This window comes from Hevea brasiliensis, chromosome 7, assembly GCF_030052815.1.
Source record: "Hevea brasiliensis isolate MT/VB/25A 57/8 chromosome 7, ASM3005281v1, whole genome shotgun sequence".
In the NCBI taxonomy this organism is placed as follows: Eukaryota; Viridiplantae; Streptophyta; class Magnoliopsida; order Malpighiales; family Euphorbiaceae; genus Hevea; species Hevea brasiliensis.
This window is the reverse complement of record NC_079499.1, coordinates 90,075,294-90,090,788: the sequence shown is the minus strand read 5'-3', so window position 1 is coordinate 90,090,788 and position 15,495 is coordinate 90,075,294. Positions and strand designations below refer to the sequence as shown.

The following is a 15,495-nucleotide window of genomic DNA, read 5'->3' as shown; positions in this document are numbered from 1 at the left end:
ACACATAAATGGATCTCTTTTAGCTTGCATACCTTAAAACCATCTTGGGATTCAAAACCCCTAGGTTGTTCCATGAAAATGTTTTCTTCAATGTATCCATTGAGAAAAGCTGTTTTGACATCCATCTGCCAAATCTCATAATCATAGTATGCAGCTATTGCTAATAAAATCCTAATTGATTTAAGCATGGCAACAGGCAAGAAAGTCTCCTCATAGTCGTTTCCTTGCCTTTGGCGAAACCCTTTCGCTACTAGCCTTGCCTTATAGGTCTCTACCTTTCCATCAGAACAATTTTCTTCTTGAAAACCCATTTGTTCCCTATAGGTACAATACCTTCAGGTGGGTCAAGAAGATCCCAAACTTGATTCTTATACATGGAATCAATCTCGGATTTCATAGCATCAATCTATTTTGAAGAGTCTATATCTGATATAGCTTCTTCATAAGTAAGTGGATCATCTCCATGATCTACTTCTTCATGAGTAGACAACTCTTGTTCTTCTTCATGAAGAAAACCATATCTCACTGGTGGGTGAGATATCCTGGTTGTTCTACGAGGAACAGCTGTAGATGTTTCATCAATGGGTATAGGTTGACTAGATGGATCTATATCCATCTGATCTTTTGGTTGGTCAGAATTCTCCAATTCTAACTCTATTTGCCTTCCTTTGCCTCCTTCTTGAACAAACTGTTGTTTAAGAAATGTGGCATCTCTACTTATCACAACCTTTTGTGAAGTAGGAAAATAAAAATAATATCCAAAACTATCTTTTGGATATCCAACAAATCGACCTTTTTCTGATCTGGTCTCCAATTTATCCGTATTCAGCTTTTTAATATAAGCTGGACAACCCCAAATCTTAACATACTTAAGACTTGGTTTTCTTCCATGCCATATCTCATAAGGTGTGGAAGAAACTGATTTTGATGGAATCCTATTCAGAATATACAAAGCCGATTCTAATGCAAATCCCCAAAAGAAGATTGGCATATCAGTATAGCTCATCATACTACGTACCATATCGAATAGGGTACGATTTCTCCTTTCAGATACACCATTCAGTTGTGGCATTCCTGGAGGAGTCAGCTGAGAAACAATGCCATGCTCTCTCAAGTATTCATCAAATTCAGTACTCAAATATTCACCTCCACGATCTGATCGAAGAGCTTTAATACTCTTTCCTGTTTGATTTTCTACTTCAGATTTAAATTCCTTAAACTTTTCAAAAGATTCATGTTTGTATTTCATCAAATACAAATACCCAAACCTTGATTTATCATCAGTAAAGGTAATAAAATAATGAAAACCCCCTCTAGCCATTTCTTTAAATGGACCACATACATCACTATGTATTAGCTCCAAAATATTTTCAGCTCTTAGCCCTTGTCCAACAAAGGGTGATCTAGTCATTTTGCCCTGAAGGCAAGATTCACAAGTTGGAGTAGGCTCAGAGCCCAATGAGGATAGAATCCCCATATTCTCCAGTTTTGCAATCCTATCTTCTGCAACATGACATAACCTTAAGTGCCAAATATATTTTGAACTTGAGTTGGTTTTCACCATGGCATTGCATTCTTTTAGATCACTTGAATTCAATTTGTGTTTGTCATTATTATCCAAATAATAAAGACCATCATTCATATAACCCGAACCAACATATTTATTTCCAAAATAAATATTGCAAACATCATCTGTGAACTGAAATTCATAGCCATTTCTAGTCAAACTAGATATAGAAATGATGTTCTTAAAAGCATCAGGTACATATAAAATATTATCTAAACACAAAACATGTCCAAACATGTAAAAAGATTTAGATCCTATGGCTAAAGCTTCAACAGTTGAGCCATTGCCAATTTGGACTCTAATATCTTGAGCATAGTACTCTTGTTTGCTAGTTCACGCATATCATTAGAAATGTGAGAACTGGCACCAGTATCTAAAACCCAAGCTGTAGATGAACTATGAGTATCATCAGAATCTAAATAACAAGATATGGACATACCTTCCGAAGGTGTATCCTTCTTGTCCTTCAGAGAAGCAAGATAGTCTGGGCAGTTCCTTTTCCAGTGCCCATCCTTTTGGCAGTGGAAACACTTTCCTTTGCCTCCATCAGCTTTAGTATTCCTTTTTTGTTTAGCTATTTTCTTGGAAGGACCAGGAATCTGAGGTTTCTTTTTCTTATTGCCCTTCTTCTTGTTGGACTTTCCAGCATAAGAAGATGCAACCAAAGCTACCTCTTTTCCTTTATTGCCTGGCATATTCTTTTGGGCAATAACCTGCTGAGTAAACCAGCTAAGGTGCATTCTTGTTTAGTCATATGGAAATTTGTCAAAAAATTCCCAAAAGACTCAGGAAGGGACTAAAGGATCAAATCCGTCTGTAGTTGGAAATCCATGTTGAAGTCAAGATGTTCCAACTGCTCAATCAGCCGAATCATCTTGTGGACATGATCCCCAACATTACATCCCTCGGACATCCTCATACGGAATAGTCATCTAGATATCTCATACCTAGCATTCTCTTTGTGCTCACCATACAACTCTTGTAGGTGAAGGAGGATCTCACTCGCACTCTGCATGTTCTCATGTTGCTTCTGTAACTCATTACTCATGGAAGCAAGCATGTAATACTTAGCTCTCATATCATGCTCCTTCCACTTGTCTAAAGTTTCATGTTCCTCTTGTGTGCCCTCTGCAGGTAAGGGACCAGGAACATTTGAATCTAGAACATATCCTATATGTTCAAGGTTCAGGACAAGTTTCAAATTTCTTAGCCAATCAGACAGATTAGGTCCTGTCAACCTATTGTGATCAAGTATGCTTGCAAGGATATTGGATGGTGGTGGTTGTTTTGTGCTCATTTTTATCAGAAAATTAACTACAGAAAATAACCAGATTAATTAGTAAATGTATCATGTAATTAACCAAAATGATTATGGTCTTTTAATGAAATTGGTCCTCCCACTAACTTAGCGAATCCTACACTTCCAAAGTAGAAAACGGAAATCCTAGTTGGATAAATTTCTAGTGGGTGATTGAATTCTTATAATTTTATTGATCATCCTCAGGTACATCCATTATTGGAATTACAATAAACTATAAGTGAGCAACTCCTTGCCCATCACATCTCATGTGAGGTTCAATCCTTTGCCTAGCCCCTAATGCTCAAAATCTCAGGTACATCCATTATTGACTTATCTTGCATTAGTTAAGTTGATCCCATTGAGCCAGTAATTATGCAAATAATTTTAATGTCCTCAGGTACATCCAATATTGGCCACTAAACCATTTACATATTTACAACATCTCATGCTTAACAATTATTCTTAAGAAAATCTCTTAAATTAATTGCATCTTATGCAACTATTTAAAATTTCTTAAAATAATTGCCCCAATGGAGGGCCTATGTTATAATTACTTTAATTATAGCATTTCCAACTTAATCATTTGTTTGGAAGATTTTATGGTCATTCTAATTAATATTAAGGTCTCACTTTGCACATTATCCAATTAGCATGCATATATCATATAATAGCATACATTCCCATACATCTCATGCATTCATGGATAAGCAATAAATATGGTATGATCATGGACTTTCTAAGGGATTCAATTCTGAGCCACCAAGAATTGAATGCCACCAAGAATTGAATCAGGGCATTCCTAGGTGCATTTCATTCATTCATTCATTTTACAAGAGTTGCTGAAGGAGTACATAATTAACACTTGATCTTGAAGTCCTCCCACTGGTCCCACCAATGCTCTTGATCTCCTTGAACTTCTTGTAATCCAATATTACATGGTAATCCTTGGCATACCAAGGTGAATTTACAAGAACTTAAATAAATGAAATTACAACCCAAAAATTATTACAAACTTAATAATACATGCCCAAAATAAATTAAAATAAATTAATTAATTTACAATCCCAAAGAAACATAAAAGAAATAAATCCAATCACATTGGTCTTTTATAGTCCATGATCATCCATAATGCATATCACTATTTAACAATTAAATAAAACATACATACTTAAATTAAATTGAATATCTCATATTCAACTTAAAAAACCAGATTTGAATATGATTCAAATAAATTTAAAAATTCAGATTTGAATCTCATTCAAACAAATTTAAAAATTCATATTTGAATCACATTCAAACAATTTTAAAAATTCAGATTTGAATCACATTCAAACATTTTTTAAAAAATCAGATTTGAATCACATTCAAACATTTTTTAAAAAATCAGATCTGAATTTTATTCAATCAATTTAAAAAAATCAGATTTAAATATGATTCAAACAACTTTAAAAATTCAGATTTGAATCACATTCAAACAACTTTTAAAATTCAAATTTGAATCACATTCAAACAATTTTTTAAAATTCTAATTTGAATCATAATTTAATTGTGTGATTAAAATTCTAATTAAACAATTTAATTAGACATAGGATGAGCTTTTAGATCATACAACAATTATAAATTAAAAAGCAAACCTTGCGCCACCTTGAAGAACCATTGTTGCCGCCACCAATGGTGGCTTCACCATGTGTGCCGCCACATATCCATTGCAACCAGCAATGGATCAATCATCTCATGATCAAATCACACAATTAAATCATATAATCAATAATCTAAATGGCAAATATAGTAGCTCTGATACCAATTGAAGGAACAGAAGCGTGAAAAACACAAGTTTATACCATTGAATTCAAAAATTTTCACCTAGGGTCACATGCATCATGCAAGATTTATTTTTATCTATTTGATTTCAATGATAAACAACATATTAAAACTCTTTTAATATGTTTTTGGATCTGTATTTGCCATTTAAGATTTTAAAATTAATCAGATTAATTTTAGAACCCTAGATTAAATCAAGAACGATTACACTAACCTCTTGATGCACTGCAGCGTGTTTGCGCCTTTGAGATTCGTCTTCAGGACACCAGATGTTGTCCCTCTAGCTTGTCCACACCAAGAACACCTATGGCAGCCCTTGAACAGCTTCTAAAGCTTTTTTCTATTAATTAGAAATTCAAGTTCTGCCTTTTAAGAGATTAGAGATGTAAACAGGACACTAGAAACAATTTCTAGTGTTCTTAATTCAAGAGATTGATGGCTAATCTCTTTGAATTGATGAGAGATGAAGAAGAATAGATGAAAAGCCTCAAAGTGGCGTGACAAAGGAGAGGAGTGGTTGCTAGTTATTTTTCTTTTCATAACCACACTTAAATAGCTAGGTTAACACATTAAACCCTTGCCACATGTCACCCTTTGATTAGCTCTAGGTTTAAGTGACCCAATCACATTGTGCCAAGTGTCAAACCTATATTTAATCTTGATTTTAATCATCTTACATGATTAAAAAACATTTGGCAAGCTTATGTGTAATCCCATGTGTCACCATCTCATGGTGCCACGTGTCACACTGTGAAATGACCAAAATGCCCCTGTGTCTTAATTTTGAGTTCTTAACCCAAAATAATTATTTTTCTTCTTCTAATTAATTTATATCAAATATAAATTAATTAATAATCTCTATTAATTAATTTCTCATTAATTAAATTCATATTTAAACACTTTAAATATAAATTTAATTTATACTACACATCCACTAATCTAGATTTGGTTTCAAGTCATGCTAGGGACTTTGCAATTTAATTGCAAACCAAACCTATTTAATTAATCAATTAAACTCTTTAATTAATTAATTAAATCATATTTAAATAGGTGATCACTTGTGTATGTGTGTGACTTACTAGGCTCATCACTAATTGGCAATGAGACATGATATCAACTCTTAATATCATCAGAACTCTTTCTTACCATAAATGATTTCTCTAAATCATTTTATGAACCTCATAGACCATGGTTAACACCTAGCATAGCATGCCATGGCCACCCAATTAGTAATAAGGTTTACCTTAAATGAACCTATAATCATATGTTACCATGCACTAGAATCTCTCCATTACAAAATCCCAACTCAAAATTGAGTCATGGTTTATGTCAAACTCCATTTACTATGAATATTATGTTCTATTTTAATTCCAGTTCTTAATTAAAAGATTTTCTCATCGAAACTCTTTTCTCAGATAAATCTATCTGTCTCTGCCAGAACTTGAAACATCAAGAACAATTAAATGAACATAGGATTTTATCTCTATTTACTTAGAGGAACAGATTCCATCTTGATCAACACCTACCTCCATATATAACTAGTAGGAGCCAACACATGCCCATATACCCATACATAGTATAAGTATGAAAGTAGTATCAAACTCAAACTACCTATATACAAGATAACTGTGCTATCTCAGGTCTAAAGATTATATGCACTGATATGATTTATGACAAAACATTGACAAGAGTAAACTCCATGTGCTTGTCATAAGTGTTACTGGTTCAGCCTACTTATCATTTATAAGTGCCTACCATGTTTGTTATATGGCATGAGACTCACCATTCCATCTTTTTTATATCTCATATAAATAACTTGAGAATAAACATGAATACAATCTTTCTGGATAAGTCATGTCCTTATTATGAAGTATCCTCGATTGTGAACCTATTTATGATACTTTGTGCTAGAAATATTGTCACTCATATTCTTAACAACTTAAGAATAATATTTCTAACAAAATATCAATGGGCCTTTTCTATTACAAATAAATATATTATGTAAACGAAAAAGTGGAAATGCCTTTTATTAATAAAAATATGTACAAGATACATACTAAATGATATGCTCTAAGGCATACTACTAACAAGAAAAACTAAGCTTCCACATGATAAAATAAAACCACCAGATAATCATTAAAAATTCTCAAAATAAAATAAAACCATCAACAATAATTACTAAAACTATAGAAGGAAAACAAAACAAAATAGGATAATAGAAAAAGTAAATGAACAATTAAAAGAAAATAATAGAATTACAGCAACAAAGATAATAAAATTTATATGAAAGAAACTTTAAAATAGAATAAGGCTTATCAAGAACTAAAGTAATAAAACAAAGAACAAATTGTTAGCACACTAGATAACTACTCAAAACTAAGAAGACAACCATAACATCATAAAAAATAAATCAACAAAAGGTATAAAATTAACATCTATAACAAAAAAAAATATATGAAGAAAGATAAATACATGACATACCAAGAATTGAAGAAAGAAAACCAAAAACCCAATGATAGAAACACAAAACAAAAACACTAAGGAAAAAAAAAAGTAGACATTTTAAGTAGAAATTAAAAATGTCAAAATGTCAAAACAATTATAGAAACATACAAACATAGTACTAAAAGCATGGAGGATAACATCATTACCAAGAGCATGCTTAAAAGAAGAATAGTGGGTTCACTATTTGGCATGGAAAAATCGGTAATCAAATAAAAAAATAAGGTAAACCTAATGAAATGAAGAAGAACATGAAATCAACTATTACCCATCAAATCAAGAAGAACTAAACCCACTTGAAGAAGTAAACAAGTGTAGAAGGAGATGCTCTACCACAAAATAACAAATGGTTCGCATGAGATAAGGGAAAAAGCCAAAACAAAAGGGAGAAGAATTCAGTAAAAAAAGGAGAACAAAGATGGGAAATGGCAAGCAAAAGGTTGGAATGGCATCATTTTCCCTAGACGATGCATGAATTAGGGATGGAGAAGAATTTAGTGTGGAGGGGAGGCAGAAAAAACAAAAAAAAAAACATTACCCTTAAAACAAAACGACATCATTTAATGGAAGAAGTTGAAAAAAAAAACATAAAGTTTGAGTAAATAACCAAATCACTGCTGAAATTGATGTTATTCCTTATAACAATGAATTTGGATGGAAATTAATGTTATTTAATCGATAGTCTAATAAGGGGTTACTCCAATGGCAATGATCCGATGAAGTCTATATTATTGTATAGGCAAACGATTAATTTTAGTCTTTCTCCAAATGAGTTTACTACACCTTTTCTACTCAGTGCTTGTGCTTCAAAATCAGCATATTGGGTATTCGTGCTTGTCCACAGCCACGTACAAAAGCTGGATACTGGGTTTCATATTTGTTTACTAAACAGCCTGATAAATGCATACGTTACCTGTGGGTTTACTTAGTCTGCCCATAAAGTGTTAGATGTTATATCTGATAGGACCTTTGTTTCTTTGAATTTGATTATTGGTGGGTACGCCACTGTGGGTTGGTCTATAAAAGCATGAGAGAATTAGGTGTGGAACCTGATGAGTTTACCATTGTTAACTTGTTTTCAGTCTGGTCACAAGGCTATGATATAGATTTGGGAAAGTTTGTGAGTTTCTTTACTGAGATTACGAGGTTGAAGATAGATTTAATTGCGAGAAACTATCTTTTAGATGTGTATGCTAAGTGTGGGCTCATGCAATCAACTGAAAGAGTTTTTTAGTGGATGCCTGATAAAATTGCCATCTCTTGGACTTCTATAGGTAGTGCATATGCTGAAGCTAAACATGGATTTGTTGAATTGGTCCAGCGAAATTTTGACCAGATTTCGGTGAAAAATGTGATTTCTTTAAGAAAAGAAAGAATTTTTGTATTTCTGAATCTGTGTATTACAAGATTTATAGGGTTCTATATATACAAGTATAATTGAGTTAAGAAAAAAAAGAAGGTTGGTAATAAAAATAAAGCCTAGATTAAAGCCTAAATCAAGGTCCGTAATATTGGGTTAATGACAAAATATTGGGTCAATAACAGCTTAATACAATTAACACAAATGTGACAGTTGTATTCTAACATCCCCCCTCAAACTCAAGTAGGCAAAGTATTTGCTAACTTGAGTTTGCAAGATAAATTGTGAAATCACCCAAGTGGATGAGCTTTGGTGAAGATATCTACCGCCTAATCAGTAGAAGGAACTGAAATGAGACAAAGCTTGCCAGTCACATGGTGGTGATGAACAAAATGGCAATCAATCTCAATATGTTTAGTTCGTTCATGAAAAACATCATTGTGGGTAATTCAGATGGCACTTTGATTGTCACAATAGATGTTTGTTACAGCATTATATTGAGAGACACCCATATCCTTTAATAACCATCTTAACCAGAGAAGTTCAGAAGTAGTGTCAACTAGTGCCCTGTACTCTTCTTCCATACTGGATCAAGAAACTACTGTTTGCTTCTTATTATGCCAAGATATAAAAGAATCACCTAGAAAGAAACAATAGCCAGTTGTAGATCTTCTATCGGTAGGATCTCCAGCCTAGTCAGCATCAGAATATGCTTTTAGTTCAAGCGATGATTGAGCAGAAAAATGAAGACCATGGAACAATATACCTTTGATGTATCGAAGGATTCGAACTACAGTACTAAAGTGAGAAGTGCGAGGAGCAGCCATGAATTGGCTAACAATATGAACTGCATATGTTATGTCTGGTCGAGTGGCAGTGAGATAAATAAGACTCCCAACCAACTGCCTGTAGAGTGTTGAATCCTCCAAAATTGTTCCATCCGTAGGAGAAAGTTTCACATTTGTCTCAAGAGGAGTATTAGCAGTTTTATTATCTGTCAAACCTACTCAACATAGAAGATCAATGGCATATTTGGCCTAAGACAAATAGTAGCCTGTGCTGTCAGAATAGACTTTTAACCCAAGAAAAAAACTAAAACGACTAAGGTCATTCATTTTAAACTGAGTACAAAGAAAATTTTTCACCTCTTTAATACCTTGCAAATCATCACCTGTGTCGCACCCTACCCCTCTGTAAGGCATAATATGATCCCGTAGTATACCTAATGAATTACCAACTCCATCTACTGATAACCCATTAAATACACTACAATGGATTTTAAAAACTTTTCTTACTTCTTTTATAGTGGTGAGCACTATTTACAGGTGTTAAAAACCTTTTTGAACTGAAGTGATAGAACTAACACATGTGAATTATTTGGAATTTCTGTAAAAATTTTGACAGAGTGCCATCTGTATTTTGGATAAAACAGTTCTTCAGAAAAACCTGTAAAAAGCACTTCAATATATATTTCCAAATCTCAACTCCAACATGTTTCTCAACACAACATATTTCTCAACTCAAATCCATAGTAATTTTTCAAAGACTGAGATACAAGAAATATAATACAATTTTTACAAGTCAAAATAACTCATAATTTATTTTACAACTTTAATGTACAATTTTATTTTACAACTGCTCAAAACCAAGAACACTTTATACATACAGTGAACATACATTACAATATAAAATGCAGAATATGGTATACTCAATATACCCGATGATTTCTCGCTGAATGTACTAGCAGCCTAGTCTGCTGCCCTGTCAGTCTGTCTACCTACAACAGCAATGAAAAGCTATCGCTGAGTAAATTTTACTTAGTGGTGCACAATAACAATTTGAAATGCGATATATAAATCTTTTGTTGACAGTTCACAAATCAAATGATTCACAATTCCATTTCACAATTTCCAAAATTCATCTAACACAAATTTGATCAAGTAATTGAATAATACCGTTTTGCAAATCAATAACACAATTCGATCAAATAACTAAATAATACCGTTTTGCAAATCAATAACACAATTCGATCAAATAACTGAATAATACAATGTTGCCAATCGATAACATAATTTAGGCCATGACACAATTTTTCCACACATGCCGTGTTGTACACCACGACAAGACACACTCACCCCAATAATCGAAATCAATGAGGGAGGAAGCTAGCTAAATAATGAGTACTCATCCTCACTCACCTCAGACTGGCAAGTCAAAGAGGGAGGAACATAATCACACTCACCCCAGACTGATAAGTCAAAGAGGGAGGAATATATCACACTCACCCCATAAATGGAGGAGGAACATGGTAACAGTGTCATGCCAAGTGTGAATCAAAACAATTTCAAATCACAATATTTCATACAAACCATAAATCACATTTTATCTCAGTATTTCCATTTGCAAAGTTGGCAACACAATAATTTACAAATAATATTCCCAAAACCAAAGCAATCAAAACTTATTCATAACTCATTTCTCCACATAAATTTGCTAGTAAAAGTAGTGAATATAAAAGTATTGTGCACGGACACAATTTAAAACTATAATGTTGAATTAAATTTTTAAGTAGAAAATGAGAAGTCAAAATTATTGTGCACAAACACAATTTAAAACAATAACACATAAATAATCGTAATTTATTTCAATTAAAAAATTCAAAAGAAATACTTATTGTGCACAAACACAATTTAAAACAATAACATACAATTAATCATATGAAATATTATTCAGAGTAAAATCAGTTGAAAACTAGTTGTGCACAAACACAATTTAAAACAATAACATATAAATAATCGTAATTTATTTCGATTGAGAAATTTAAAAGAAATACTTATTGTGCACAAACATAATTTAAAATAATAACATATAAATAATCATAATTTATTTCAATTGAAAAATTCAAAAGAAATACTTATTGTGCACAAACCTCTAATAATTGTCTCTTAGCTCTGACTCAGTGTTTCCTTCCCCTCCCTGAGTCTTTGCTAACTGAAAAACACAATTTGAAGTGTTTCAGTACTCATTTAAACTGTCTCTAACGATAATGCTTGATAATTAATTCACTGAATTCATTTATTCGCTTAGTCAACCTACTATGTCGACCCTTGGTACATTTTAGGTAATTTAGGTTTTAATGTCATTAATATGTCACATTCGATAGTCTTTTAGGGTTGGTACATGTTACCAAATTCATTTCCGTGTATACTGCATTTTCTTGCGATTTGCTGGATTCCGGGATACTAGTTTGACCTAGTCGGACGACCTAGTTCCCTCAGTTTTCGGATTTTGGTCAAAACTATAAACTTGTAGATCTATGTCTTATGGAACGCGGGGCAAAATTTCAGGTCATTCTGAGTTATGTAGGCCAAGTTATGGTCATTTTACTATTGCTGGTCAAATTGCACCAAAATTGGTCATTTTAGGTCACTTTAGGTCATTTTAGGTTCGGCCAGTTTTTGGACCCGAACTTGTGCAAGCTGTTTGACTTACTTATGGTCATTTCTGGGCTTTGTTGTCTTCATAAGACTTGTAGATATGGGTCTTAACTATTCATGGTTAAAATTTCAGGTCAATTGGACCTGTTTTGAGTGAGTTATGGCCTAAACACTAACTGCTGCCCAAATGGTCAATTTTCAGGCCTCATTTGCACTTAATCCGGATTTGGTCATTTTTCAAGCTACCTTGCAAGCAGAATTTTGGCAAGCTTCCTTCATGAAAGTTGGCACATTTTGTGCCTAGTTTCACCTCCAATTGGTCTCATACCAATTGGAGCCACACACTTAAAGTTATAGGCCTAAAACACAAACTGCCTTATTGCAATTCTTGCATACATATCAAACATCACTTTTAACACTCACCAAACTTAACATTCAAACTAATTCTGGTTGTACCATGACCTAAACATAATTCACAACACATTATAGGTCATTTTGGCAGCTTACAATTACATTCAATGTGCACCAACAAGTGTAGAATTTGCCCAACTAAATTTACAACAATTTAACTCCATAACCAAGCTCATTCATATGTCCAACCTTCACACCACTATACATACATTCAAACTGCCATAACAACCAACACATTTTAACATCATTATTCCATAAACCAAGCATGAATTCCAACATTCTTCAAGAGTTAACAAACTACCACAATGGTACACTTACATTCTATTACTTTCCAAGTTTTAAATCTCATTTTACATTTACATACGCTAAGTATACATCACCCAAACAATTTCCTACACAATATACATTTAATCAATCATTTAATTCACCATTTACAAGCACAAATAACCTGTCTTCAAGGTATTTCCATGGCTGCCAAAATTACACATTCCCATTCAACATCAAACCTCAAAAATTTCTTCATAATTCAAACACCCATAACATGCTTACAAACTTTAACAAAGCAATATTCAAAAACTCAAACTTACCTATGGATGAGACTTCTTAAATCTTCACCAAAACTTCTTTTTTCTTGCTTCCTACATGCTGCCCATGTTGTGTAGAACAAGTTTAATGAAGAACAATTGGAGAAATTGTGGCTTGATCATTAGGAGTGGAGCTTGCATGCAAGGTGTGGCCATGGTGGACAATGGAGAGAAAATTCAATTCGGCAAAGTGAGGATTTGAGAGGAAGAAGACATTAGTGGAGTAATCTGCCCACTTAGTGAATTTTTAATTCCCATAGTGCTCCACTCATGCTAGGATAATCATTTAATAAGTTTTAAGTGATAATTACTCCATTTACACTCCATTTTTGTTATTTACATTAGGTACCACTAAATTAATTTTTTCATTATATTTTCCAAGTGTAATATTATTTATTTTTAATGGAAATTTAGGTCAAAAGACAACTCGGGGTGTCAAATGACCACAATGCCCCTGTTCGGGTTGCATTCCCAATTTTTCGATAACATCGGGTTTTGTCCGTTTTTTGATTTCTCACTTTTCTTTGTACTAATTATTTAATTTTTCTTTAATATTTCTTATGATATTTATACTTCAATAGGTGTCTTTTTAAGTCTTAAATATATTTTTCAGGGTTCCCCGTGGTCCAGGGCTAGTCAACGGTCCACGCCGTGACTTCCCAGTGCGGTCACCCATCGCTAGGGTTCTCGGCTCGCTTAACTTAGTTGCATTTCTTTACTATTATTTTTTCTTTATTTTTCTTGTATTTTCTTTTCTTGTATTTCATTATTTAATGTCTCCTCACTCATATCGAAGTGTAGTTCTAGGCATTCTAGCTGTCCGGACAACACTAGTCACCGGAACAGTAGAACGCACTACCGAACTTAGGGGTGTTACAACCTGTGATAATCATATCATCCACATATAACAACAAAAGTGTATATCCCTTATGAGTCTTGTGAATAAAAGGAGCACTATCAAAAGAGCTAGAAGAGAAACCTAATTTGCTGATTATAGAGCTGAATTTTGCAAACCATGCTTTAGGAGGTTATTTAAGTCCATATAAAGCCTTTTGAAGATGGCAAACTTTACCAGGTGGATGATCATAACCAAGTGGAAGTTGCATGTAAACTTCCTCAGAAAGATCCCCATTGAGAAAGGCATTTTTCACGTCCATCTGAAAAAGTGTCCATTTACGCACAGCTGCAATAGCTATGAGGCTACGAACAGATGTGAGATGAGCTACTGGAGCAAAAGTCTCTTCGCAGTCAATACCATACTCATGAGTGAAGCCTTTTGCTATTAATCATGCTTTGTAACGTTCTACTAAACCATCTACTCAGGTTTTGATTTGATAAATCCATTTGCATCCTATAGCAATTTTACCAGGCGGTAAATCAACCAAGGTCCAAGTGGAAGTCTTTGTTAAGGCCTGCAGTTCTTCTTGCATTACTTGTTGCCAAAGAGGATTAGTATTGGCTTCCTTATAAGAAGAAGGTTCATGCAAAGAAACTATAGCAGAATAGCGGTGATAACCATGAAGATAAGATGGTGGGTGACATACTCTAGAAGGTACACTATCAGAAGAAGTATAAACAATGGGTGGGAACACAAAATCCGCAGATGTACTAGATCTCTCAGATGTCACCATAGGTTGATCATTTGTTTGTCCTGCATTAAATATGTTAGGGGAAGGAGTTGCATCGTCATTAAGAGGAGAAGATGTATCAGGAAATAACTCCACTGATAGATTAGTGAAGAAAGGGGAACTATTTTCTGGACACTGAAACTCAGACAATGTGGAAAACATTTTATGTTCCCAAAAGGTAACATGACGAGAGATACGAAGACGTTTAGAGATAGGATTCCAACATTGATAACCTTTATGCTCAATGTCATAACCCAAAAAACAACATAACCGTGCACGAGGTTCTAATTTTGAGCATTCATGTGGTTGAAGAAAAACAAAACAAGCACACCCAAAAAGGGTACGTACAGTGTCAAGAATGTGTCTATGTTTATGTTCTACATGACCATTTTGTTGAGAGGTGCCTGGACAAGATCGATGAACAGTAGTGCCATGTTGAGAGAGAAGATTGAGAAAGCCAGTATCTTTATATTCCATGGCATTATCTGTTCGAAGAGTTTTAATGGTATAAGAGAATTGAGTTTGAACATAAGCAGTAAAATTAGAATAAATTTGAGACAATTAAGAGATATTTTTCATAAAGTAAATCCAAGTAAATCTAGAGTAATCATCCATAAATATCACAAGGTAAGTGGCACCACCCATGGTGGCAACTGGAGATGGACCCCAAATATCAGTATGCACAAGATCAAAGATTAAAGAGTTAATAGAATCACTATTATTAAAGGGTAAAGCATGATGCTTACCAAGTTCACATGAAGAGCAATCAAAATTCTCATACTTAACATTTCCTAAAAGACCACTAGAACATAAAGATTTTAGTCTAGAAGGAGAAACATACCCAAGTTAAGAATGCCAAGTAGTAGAACACATGAAGGTAGCACA

The 15,495-nt window shown here is 33.6% G+C and overlaps 1 pseudogene; it reads left to right on the top strand.

Moving 5' to 3' along the window:
* The first annotated feature begins 7,615 nt into the window (after positions 1 to 7,615).
* Positions 7,616 to 15,495, top strand: part of LOC131181381 (pentatricopeptide repeat-containing protein At2g22410, mitochondrial-like) — a 33,039-nt pseudogene continuing 25,159 nt past the window's right edge.